This window comes from Myotis davidii, unplaced genomic scaffold, assembly GCF_000327345.1.
Source record: "Myotis davidii unplaced genomic scaffold, ASM32734v1 scaffold59, whole genome shotgun sequence".
In the NCBI taxonomy this organism is placed as follows: Eukaryota; Metazoa; Chordata; class Mammalia; order Chiroptera; family Vespertilionidae; genus Myotis; species Myotis davidii.
In genome coordinates this window covers 1,915,532-1,926,458 of record NW_006293001.1, presented here as the reverse complement: position 1 = coordinate 1,926,458, position 10,927 = coordinate 1,915,532, and positions in this window count along the sequence as shown.

Here is a 10,927-nt window from a genome sequence, read left to right as displayed (position 1 = left end):
AAGTAGTTTCCAAATATACTGGCAAAAGCATCTTGATGATGGAATGTGCTGGCTTTCTCCTGGCATAATGGTAAACATTTTCAATTACATACCAGGAGAAAATTGTGAAATCTATTACATTTTTAAAAAAGAGTTAAATATACTATATATTATATATACTCATGGGAAATAGTAGCTACACTCAATAATTTTTCAAATGATGCCTCTATTGTTAAATAATTAGAGCTTTTTTTTCGGACCCAACCCAAATGGATAAATTCCATGAGCAAGTTTAAATTTGTGTTCAAGAATAAAAGCATCTTTTAGACTCAGCAAAAAGGGGGATTAGAACAATTCTACCTAGTGGCACAGAAAGCAAAAAGAAAACTTTGGGATTTGTTGCAGCAAAATATAGAAATGTTTAAAATGCTTAAAGAATCTTAGAAAAGTTTTAAAATGAATGGTTAAGCTAACTTTCTTTAACACTTAAAGTGTAATATTAAAGACACATTCCTCACTGCCTTGAAGCATGTGTACCCCAGAGATAAGGATTTGAACTGATGCAGAGTGACTTGTCAAGATAAACACTAGCGTGAGTGATGTACTCTTCTTAGCCCCCTCGCCTTGAGATTAACATATGTGCATTGATGTAAATCATTGATAGCCACCTGAGCTCTACGGGTACAAACAAGCTTTAAATATGGACCTCGGCCAGCTAACGATGCTCGCCTGTCAAGACAGCTACAAAGGCCCGTCCCTTTGTTGGTCTGACAAGCGACGCCGCTCCACGCTCCTCTCTCTGCCAGAGGACAGAAGAACGGCTAACAACCCCGATCCAGCCGAGTTCTCGGTGTGGAACACCGGCCCCTGCACCCGGACCAGACCAGCCTAGCTGCCGGACCCCAGAGGACAGCACCACGGGGAGCCCTAACTAAGTTTGTACCCACAGCTCAGGAATTTGTGTAATAAAAAGCTGTGTTATTTGCAACTGCGTATGTTTCAGGTGGTGTAATTCCTCCGGCAGTTAATTGAATTATTTTGCGTACGATTAAAAGTTAAATTACAGCTTCTGGTCTCTTAAGGTCCCAAAGCCTGCCACTTTGGTCCTGCTTGCATAAGAGCACACTCTTCACTAGCAACTACTTGAATGTCCCACACCTGCACGGTTAACGTTTCTCTCAAGGGACGCCTTAGATAAACACCCCAGATCCTTTCCCAGGATCTACTTGGGGCAGGATTCTAATTGAGAAAAATAAAATTCATCTATGAAAAATAAAAACTACAAGTCTGTCCAAATTTCTGTTATGCAAGGGTGTGGACACGTCTAATCTGAGAAATTAACAAGACTGATCTCAGTTTGGTGAACTTCCTGGAGCACCCAGCAAAATCAAATACAATTCCAGAAAGCAATTCTGTAAGTGCAAGAACTCCAACAAGAAAAACAAAACATACAAAGAAGAGAATGTTCTTCTGTTATAATAATGAGCTCTCACACGCAGATAAATAACAAGCCAAGAGGAGAAGTAAGCATCACAGCATATATGAGGATTGTGTAACCCTCTCACCTCAGTTATGGTATAAGCAAAAAATCTGAAATAACCTATAAAACAAAATAATTAGAGTAAAAAAATAAGGAATAGAACTAAATCTCAAAGAATATGATACTATAAAATATATGGCAGATTTTTTAAAAGAAAAATACATCTTTAGAAAGGAAAAAATATTTAAAATTAAAAATTCAATTGACATAGATTAACATTAGACAGTTTGAGAGGGAATTATTAAATTGGCAAGCTGTCCTAACAAAATTACCCAACAGCAACACAGAGAGAAAAGAAAAGCTACAGCCAGGTCGGTGTGACTCAATGGTTGAGGGTCGACTTATGAACCAGGAGATCACAGGCTGGATTCCCAGTCAGGGCACATGTCGGGTTGCAGGCTCGATCCCCAGTAGGGGTCGTGCAGGGCACAGCCGATCAATGATAGGGTGGGGCAGGAGGTAGCTTATAGATGATTCTCTCTCATCATTAATGTTTCCCTTCCTGTCTGAAATCAGTAAAAATATATTTAAAGTAAAGAAAAAAGTACAAAACAGAGGTTAGAAATATGAAATATAGACTCTGTAATTTATGTTGAAATAGGAGAATAGAGAATGAGGAAGAAATCACATTAAAAAAGATATTCTCTGAAAATTTTTCATGCTTGATGAAAGATATAAAGGCACAAGTTTCAGAACCTCAAAGGCAACAAGAAAATCTTAGAAGTAATCAGAGAGAAAAGACAGATTGTCTACAAAGGAGGAGCTAAGCTCTTGGCATGGAGAAAAAATGATAAAATTGGAATAAGCACTTATATTTGTGACATTTTAATTCTTTAAAAAGTGATCTGGAGCACATACAAAACATATAAAATCTGGGTGATAAGTAAAATGGTGTCTGCTATATTACTCTCCTGCTTATCTACCTGTCTAACATATTTCAGAATTAAAATATAAAAACTTGAAAAGACGTACATAATATTTACTGATAAAATATTAATTGCTTATCACAATAATCTCAATCCCTCCGTTTGCATGTAAGTAGTAGTTAGTTATAAGTAGAGATGAGAGAACTTATACTGATGTTCAGCTTGAAAGATGCTTAGCAATTATCCTATTTGCTACATCATTTAGATGAAGAATTGTCAAATTACAAACCTGGTACAGTTACCTGTTTTTATAAATAAAGTTTTATTAGAGCACAGCCATGCCCATTTTTTCTCTTTTCTTTTTCTTTATTTCTTTTTTTTTTATGGCTGCTCTTTTTTTTATTTTTTTTTTTTTTTTTTTTTTTTTTTTTGACTCTACAACAGTGGAGTTGAGTAACTGCAAGTCTAAAATATTTATTATCAAACCCTTTAAGAAAAACTTTGTCAACCTCTGGTTTCAATAATGATGCTTCGTGTTATTTCCTTTTAACAAATTAGCAATATATATTGTAATTGAAGTCACAAATCTTACATAGATATAAAGATAATAATTAACTAAGTTTAATGGTCTTAGATTTGTACAGAGGGGAAACTTGAGGTAAAAATAAATACTGAGAAATTCTAAAATATTTTTGAGTATTTATTTAGCTGTATTTTCCACCCTTAAGATTTGCCATAATCAAGCAAAGCTGGTTTGGGTAACATGAACAGTCAAATAAGTTATCTGATTCTGCAATTCAACCTAATTAACCTCTTGTGTATAGCACATTTCCCATCCTCGCCAAAGCTGCATTAATTTTATATTAGCTTAGAAAGCAGAGGAAGAAAGCATTTGTCTGGGCCTGTTATTTAAAAAAAAATCAAATCTCTCTCCATACATCTTTTAGTTTCCTATGGGAAGGCTGAAAATATTGGCTCTTTATATATAGAAGATGCGTGAAAATCATGTTACACTATTTAATATATATTATGATGTTTGAAGAGAATAACTCATCATTTAATCATGGCTGTTAAAGGTGACTGGATTTCTCACCTTGATGTTGACTTAAATCTTGGAAAGAATTTGTTCTTTCAATTGGAGAAAGTCAGATTTTTTTTTTCATTGAAGACTAGAGGTTGTACTGATTAAATCACTTACGTCAATAAAAACTGTAATTGTTTCTTTGAAGACACAAGTTACTACTTGCTGCACATGCAGTAAGAAAAATTGCCCTGTCACATCACTACTTCAAATCCTTTTGTCACTAGGCTCCACCTTCCTTCTCTGATCATATTTCATTCTTTGGACTTGCTCTTCTCAACTGCAGCCTACCCTGTCTCACTTCCTTTCACGTCACTCACCCCTGTAGTCAGCACATGTTAAGAGCTTTTCTTACATATCTTGCTGAAGCCCAGCTCCAATTCCACTATCCTTATAGTCGTTTCATAAATAAATATTGAATTAATTAATTAATCTTTGACAAATCCCATAATCAGGAATGATTTGTGCCCACCCCTGGATTCTTATAGTTCTTAATTATTATCTACTAGTGGCCCAGTGCATGAAATTTGTGCACGGGGGAGGGGGTTTTCCTCAGCCCAGCCTGCACCCTCTCCAATCTGGGGCCCCTCGAAGGATGTCCTACTGCCGTTTTATAGGGATCGGGCCTAAACCGGCAGTAGGACATCCCTCTCGCAATCTGGGACTACTGGCTCCTAACTGCTCACCTGCCTGATTGCCCCTTAACCACCTCTGCTTCAGCCCCCGCCACCATGGCTTTGTCCAGTCTAATTAGCATATTGCCCTTTTATTAGTCTAGATAGAGGTCTGGTGCATGGGTGGGGGCGGCTGGTTAGCCCTGAAGGGTGTCCCAGATCAGGGTGGGGGTTCCTTGGGGCGTGGGGTGGCCTGGGTGAGGGTCTTGTGGTGGTTTGCAGGCCAGCCATGCCCCCATGGGGTGAGGGTCCCCATTGGGGGGGTGTGGCCAGCCTGGGTGAGGGGCTGATGGCTGTTTGCAGGCTGACCATGGCCCCCAGTAACCCAAGCTTCCAGCCCCTCTTTTTCTTCTTTTTTTTTCAGCGCCTCCTTGAGTGAAGGGAAGCAGGTATCTGGGATTTATTTATCTTCTATAATTGAAACTTTGTAGCCTTGAGCAGAGGCCAGGGCTGGCCAGGGCGGGCAGGAAGCTTGGGTTTCTCCATTGCCGGGGGCAACCCATGCCTCCTGCTCACTCCAGCTCCATAGCCACCGCCATCTTGGTTGGGTTAATTTGCATACTAGCTCCTGATTGGCTGGTGGGCGTGGTTTGCGGGGGTAGCAGAGTGACACCAATTTGCATATTTCTCTTTTATTAGTGTAGATAATAACAAAAGCATAATATGCTAATTAACCAGACATTCCTCCCAATCCAGGACTGCTGGCTCATAACCACTCACCTGCCTTCCTGATCACCCCTAACCACTCTGCCTGCCTGCCTGATCACCCCTAACCACCTCTGCCTGCTGGCCTGATCACCTCTAACTGCTCTCCCCTGCCTGCCTGATTGCCCCTTAACCACCTCTGCTTCAGCCCCCGCCACCATGGCTTTGTCCAGTCTAATTAGCATATTACCCTTTTATTAGTATAGATAGTGGTGAAAATCATGGTACATTAGTGAACTATATCTGTAAGTCCATTAGATGAATTTGTTAGGGTCAAATAATGCTTATTTAAACACCCATCATGTGTAGAGAGGAGCAAAAAGCAAACAATGCAACCCCACTCAGATTCCAAGTCTATTTTTCAAGGTGATTTATTCTTGGGTTTATCTTTTAAGGGCTTCTAGGAGAATTGAGCCTGAAAACAGGCAAAAGTGCATAATTGTTCTTTTCAAGCCAGAAACAATTTTTCTTTTTCTTTGAAGGTTAAAGTCAGAATCAGTAGATTTGTAACTTACAGCTTAAGCCTCTTTACTATTTTCCTTCTTCTTCCCTTCATTTTATCCATCAACTTTTCTAAGACTTTAGTAAGAATTCAGTGGGTAGTAAATCTGTGTGTTAGCCCTGAGCTAGATGTTGTGAAGGATATTCAAGAGTTTTCTTTGAAGAAAAAAAGCTAGAGATATACAAATGGCACAGTAAGTTTGTCCTCATCAAGTAAAACTGAATGAGACCTAGGTATTTCCATGGAATGACTCACCAGTGGTCCACACAGAAGGAAGAGTGTTGGAGAAAGAATAATGACCAAAATTCAGACTGTGACCTTTTGGAAGACAAGAACCCTATTTTTCCACCTTTGAGTCTGCAAAAACTTATAAATATTTGTTGAATGATTAAATGAGTTCTATTTTCCTTGGCTTTTCTGAACAACACCAGTAGTAAATTCTGTGAGTGTTTGACTATATATTTTGTGAGTGTGTGTGTGTGTGTGTGTGTGTGTGTGTGTGTGTATTGACATAGGGGTAGAATGACTAAGGAAATAAATTAATATGAATAGGTGTACTTTGAAGCAGAAGCAATTTCAACCAAAGAGTACAGAAAATTATTATTATTGATTACTAATCTATGTGCCTATCAAAAGATAAAGCAGTATATTTATTTATGCAGTCATTCAATAAGAATTCAGTGGGTAATGTGTGCCTTAGCCCCAAGCTAAAGGTTCTGAATGATACGAATATGTCTGATGTCCAGCTGTCCCCACAGGTGATTTCTGTGATATGTCTCACCCACCCTACCCCCAGGCCTTCCATCTGCCCTGGGCTTCTCTTTCCATTGCCCCGGGGAACAGCTTTGTGTCACTCACTCTCCTCTCCCAGGACTTCTCAGAACAAACATTTTAGTTTCTTGTCTCACAAAAGAGCAGCTCCAACTATTTTTCTCAGTCCCTGGTGCCATTAACTCACTGGCCTGGAAAGCAAGAATCTTGTACAATTTTTTCCATATCTGTTTTAGTCTGGGTCCTCCCACAAGCAGATCCTGATTTTGAAGGATTCAGTGCTGGTCCTTTATTTGGAAAGTAAACTTAGAAAACACTGGTAAAGGAGACAAGACAGGGTAGGCAGCTGCTATGTTCTGAAGGAGTATGTCTCCTGCCCCCAATTCATATGTTGGAATTGTAACCCTCAAAGATGATGGTATTAAAAGGTAGGGCCTTTGAGAGGTACTTAGGTCATGAATGGGATTAGTGTTCTTATAAAAGAGACCTCTGAGGTCACTCCCCTCAGACACATGAATGCACAGGACCAGGCTATAAGAATGAAAAGGGCCCTCACTAGAACTTGACCAATGCTGGGCACCTTGATCTTGGACCCTGACTCCAAATATGAGAAATAAATTTCTGTGTGTGTGTGTGTGTGTGTTTTTTATATATATATAAGCTACTAAATCTGTATATTTTTTTATAGCAGCCCACATGGACTAAGACAGCAACCAATACTGGTAAGGTGTGCCATATCAAGTTATCCCCTGTAATTGGAGCTAAATCTTGCTGGTAACTAACAGAACATCCACCTTATTTGTCTCACCACGGAGGGAGGTATTCTACACCAATTCCAGCATTTACTGGTTGAGGGCTGCTCTGGGTGGTGAATATTGATCCTCTGACATTTCTGGCCTGCCTTGTACAACTACATGGTGAGACCTGGCGGAGTATATGCCAGCTGCCAAAGAAAGCCCTTAGGCAAAGAGATGTGATCTTGGATCTGGAAGCTGTGTCTGTGTGCACACAGTGGCAACATCTGAGGAAGGAGGAGCAGGGCACTGGTGGCAACTGTAATATATTATTAGACAAACACAAATAAATATATTTTCTTTCTCAAGGAGTTTCCATTCTGGGTAGGGAGACATGGCATAAATGCAAAGAGTTAAATTACAATACTAGATTATCTGAGGCAGTGTTTTCACGAGTATGATACATGGGCACCACGGCCCACCTACTGCTGTTGAGAACCGATCGTGTGCTGGAAGCTGGGATAACTGCTGTGGACAAAGGTCCTTTCTCTACCTGTAGGGGCCTGAGGTGAGAGGAGCACAGTCAAGTGTGACAAGAAGAGCCAGCTAATTGGAATGAGGGAGAGGGAACAGAGATAACTTTGAGAGGCATTCTAGAGAAAGAGTAGGATTTAGCATAGAAGGGGTGGAGTCAGAATGAAAAAGAGAAGACAAGGGCTCAAGATGGCAGCCAGTGAAGACGTGTGGGCCCTGGGGAGCAGGATGCCCTTGGGAGACACTAAACTGGCACAGCGGGGAGGTGGAGGTGAACCAAGTTGCCTCAGTATGAATGTATTTAGCAGCTCTTAAGACAAAGGATGTGCCATTCTCTATTATTCTTATTCTCCTTTGGTCTCAATCACCAGGACTCAGTTGAATTGTAGTAGAATTGACATCTTCCCCTACTTGACTTCTTATTCACTATAATCACCATGGGAGAACACACATCTTGTTTTTATTGGCATTATTAATAGTGATCATTGCCATGGCTGGTTTGGCTCAGTGGATAGAGCGTTGGCCCTGCAGACTGAGGGGTCCCGGGTTCGATTCCGGTCAAGGGCATGTACCTTGTTTGCAGGCACATCCCCAGTGGGGAGTGTGCAGGAGGCGGCTGATCGATGTTTCTCTCTCATCGATGTTTCTAACTCTCTATCTCTCTCCCTCTCTGTAAAAAATCAATAAAATACATTTTTTTAAAAATAGTGATCATAGCAGCAAATCATATTTATTGAGCATTTATTAAGTGCCAGGCACTGTGATAGGTGCTTTACATGCATTTACTCATTTCATCTTTTCCTAAACCCAGAGAGGTAAATATGATCATTGTCATTAAGGAAACGGAGGCAGTAACTTCCCCCAGATTGCACAGAAAGTTGGAGCTGTGATCTGAACATGGAGTCTGGTATCAGAGCCTGCACTCAGTCAAAGAGATTAGACCCCATCAGCCCATGCCTCCTGACTTTCCCACACTATTTGGAGATGGTAGAGATCAGACATGCCTAAATGAGGATGTGTAGGAAGGTGTGCTGCCCACTGCTTCCCCCACCTTCTGAGAGGAATTTGGGGCTCAAGTTGATCCCAAGGGACTTTGAGACCTGACACTTCTTCACCCTGTACTCATCACCTCCAAGGTCTTCCCACAATCATAAAAGGCAAAACACGTCATGAAATAGTTACCTTGTGGAGATGGACATAGAGAAGTCATTCTATCATTTTGCCTTGTATTAACAAATTTTAAAAGACCTTTTCTCCTGACCTAGGGTCCAAAATATTGGGCTTGGGCTGCAATAAACTTCAAATCCCACTGTGACATCCTAACCCCTATGTGATGGTATTTAGAGGTAGGGTCTTTAGGAGATAATTAGGTTATGAGGGTCTAGCTCCCCATGAATGGGATTAGTGCTTTTATATTTAAAAAAAGACCCAGGAGTGCTCTTGCCTTCTTTTTCTGCCATATGAGAATAAAACAAGAAGTCAGCCGTCTACAACCTGGTCTGCAGCCCAGGAGCAAGCCCTCATCAGAACAGACCATGCTGCCTTGATCTTGGACGGAAGTAAATATGTCAGTTACTATCACAAAGGATGGCTGCTGGATGTGACAGTTTTACAGAAGTGAAGACCCACCACTCCATGTTGTCACGTCTCCAAGCAGACATCAGGTCGTTACAGACAGATATAAGTTCTGTTGTTTACATGCCACACAGTCCATGGCACTGCATTGTAACATCCTGAAATGACCAAGACAAGGGCCCTGATGGTAATCTCATCTGAGAGAACTTCTTTGCCCTCTCTCTTCCCTGGCCATGCTTAGCATAGGGAGGAGTGTGACACCCACCATTATGAAGGTCTTTCAGGGAAATGTCCCCTCTCATCTCAAGAGCCATGCATGACTTTGAAGAAACGCCATTCCAGGCTTATTCCCCACCTTCTTTCAATATTTTTCTTCTCTTCATGCAATAACTTCAAGAACATGCTATTCCCTGGCACTTACTTGATTGTCTTTCATTGTGCCCTTCTAAAAGATAGATGAGAACATTATTTCTACTCACACTGATATCTTCACCCTGTCCTGGGAAACATATGGTCCCCTCCTGCCTCACATGACCCTGGAACTTGACCTGCACTGATTGAAAAAAACAAAAACCAACTAGTGAGTAAAGGCTCTTCTTTGCACTGTAAATTGAGCAAGTTATAAATTCTGCCTCAACACAGTTTTGGGAATGTAGGAAGGTTATTGCAAATTGAGAAAGTAAAGAATTCTTCATCAGCTTTCTGATTATACACAGTAGAGATTATTTTTTTTTCTGGATTGAAACAGCTCCCTTGAACATTTCCTGCCCTTTCATGTGGATACTGATTTATTTTTCTTGGAGTGAATTGAGGTAATGAGAGAGGTGCCTACTTGACATCTCCAGAGAATAAATCCTTCTAATTATCCACTAGAGAAGAGAGGCAGAGGGCAGTCACAAAGCAAATGCCTCCTAAAATATTTTAGAAATATGTCTCAAGTCTGAACTATGCAGAAAATTACTAAAAATTAGGAAATTACTCAGGCTGAGAAACTTGGGGAAATCCTGATTATTCTGATAGTTGGTAGTAAATATGTCAGTTACTATCACAAAGAATGGCTGCTGGATGAGGGCAGTTTTACAAAAGTGAAGACCCACCACTCCATGTTGCTCACGTCTCCAAGCAGACATCAGGTAGTTACAGACAGATACACTGCATCCCCCACTGAGTTTCTCTACCTCAGCACTATTGGCAGCGGAATAAATCTTGTTTTTTAATTGGATTGTCTTCTTTTTGTTGAGTTGTACTCACTTTAATACCCACTAGATGCCAGCAGCACCTCCTCCCTTCCCCCAAGTTGTGAAAATCAAGAATGTCTTTAGTCATTGTCAAATATCTCCGGGGGAAATTCACCCCCAAATGAGATCCATGACAGGAGAAACTTTGGACTCACCACTTGAGGCCCTGAAATCCACCTATGTGCACACTATATAACTGAAAATGTCTTTCACTAGATCCATTTCAATTCTTTTTAGGGATATTGCTTTCTGAATTTCTCAGCTGTATGATATATTTTTTTTTCACTTTAGTTTATTCAGATATCATTCTTTGTAATGCTTTCAGAGTACTCTAATACATAACTAGACCAGTTTATTTAACCAGTACATTATTGTTTCCAATCCTATCTAATAAAAGAGGAACATGGTAATTAGCGTACGACCGCTACCCTTCCCATTGGCTAATCAGGGCAATATACAAATTAACTGCCAGACAAGATGGCAGCCGGCAGCCAGGCAGCTTGAAACTAACATGAGGCTTGCTTGCTTCAGAGACGGAGGACTCCAACGTTCCCCGCCTGCTGCTGCAGGCCTCTGAGCTGCAACTCTAAGCAACTATGTAACAAATATAGTAGCTAAACAAAACCCCAGAAACCGGCTTTCAGCCAGCCAGGATCTCAGAGCTGGAGTTGAAACAGTGTTTTGATTATAGAACCCAAACAAACAAGATACTTGCTTTCAGCAGCCGA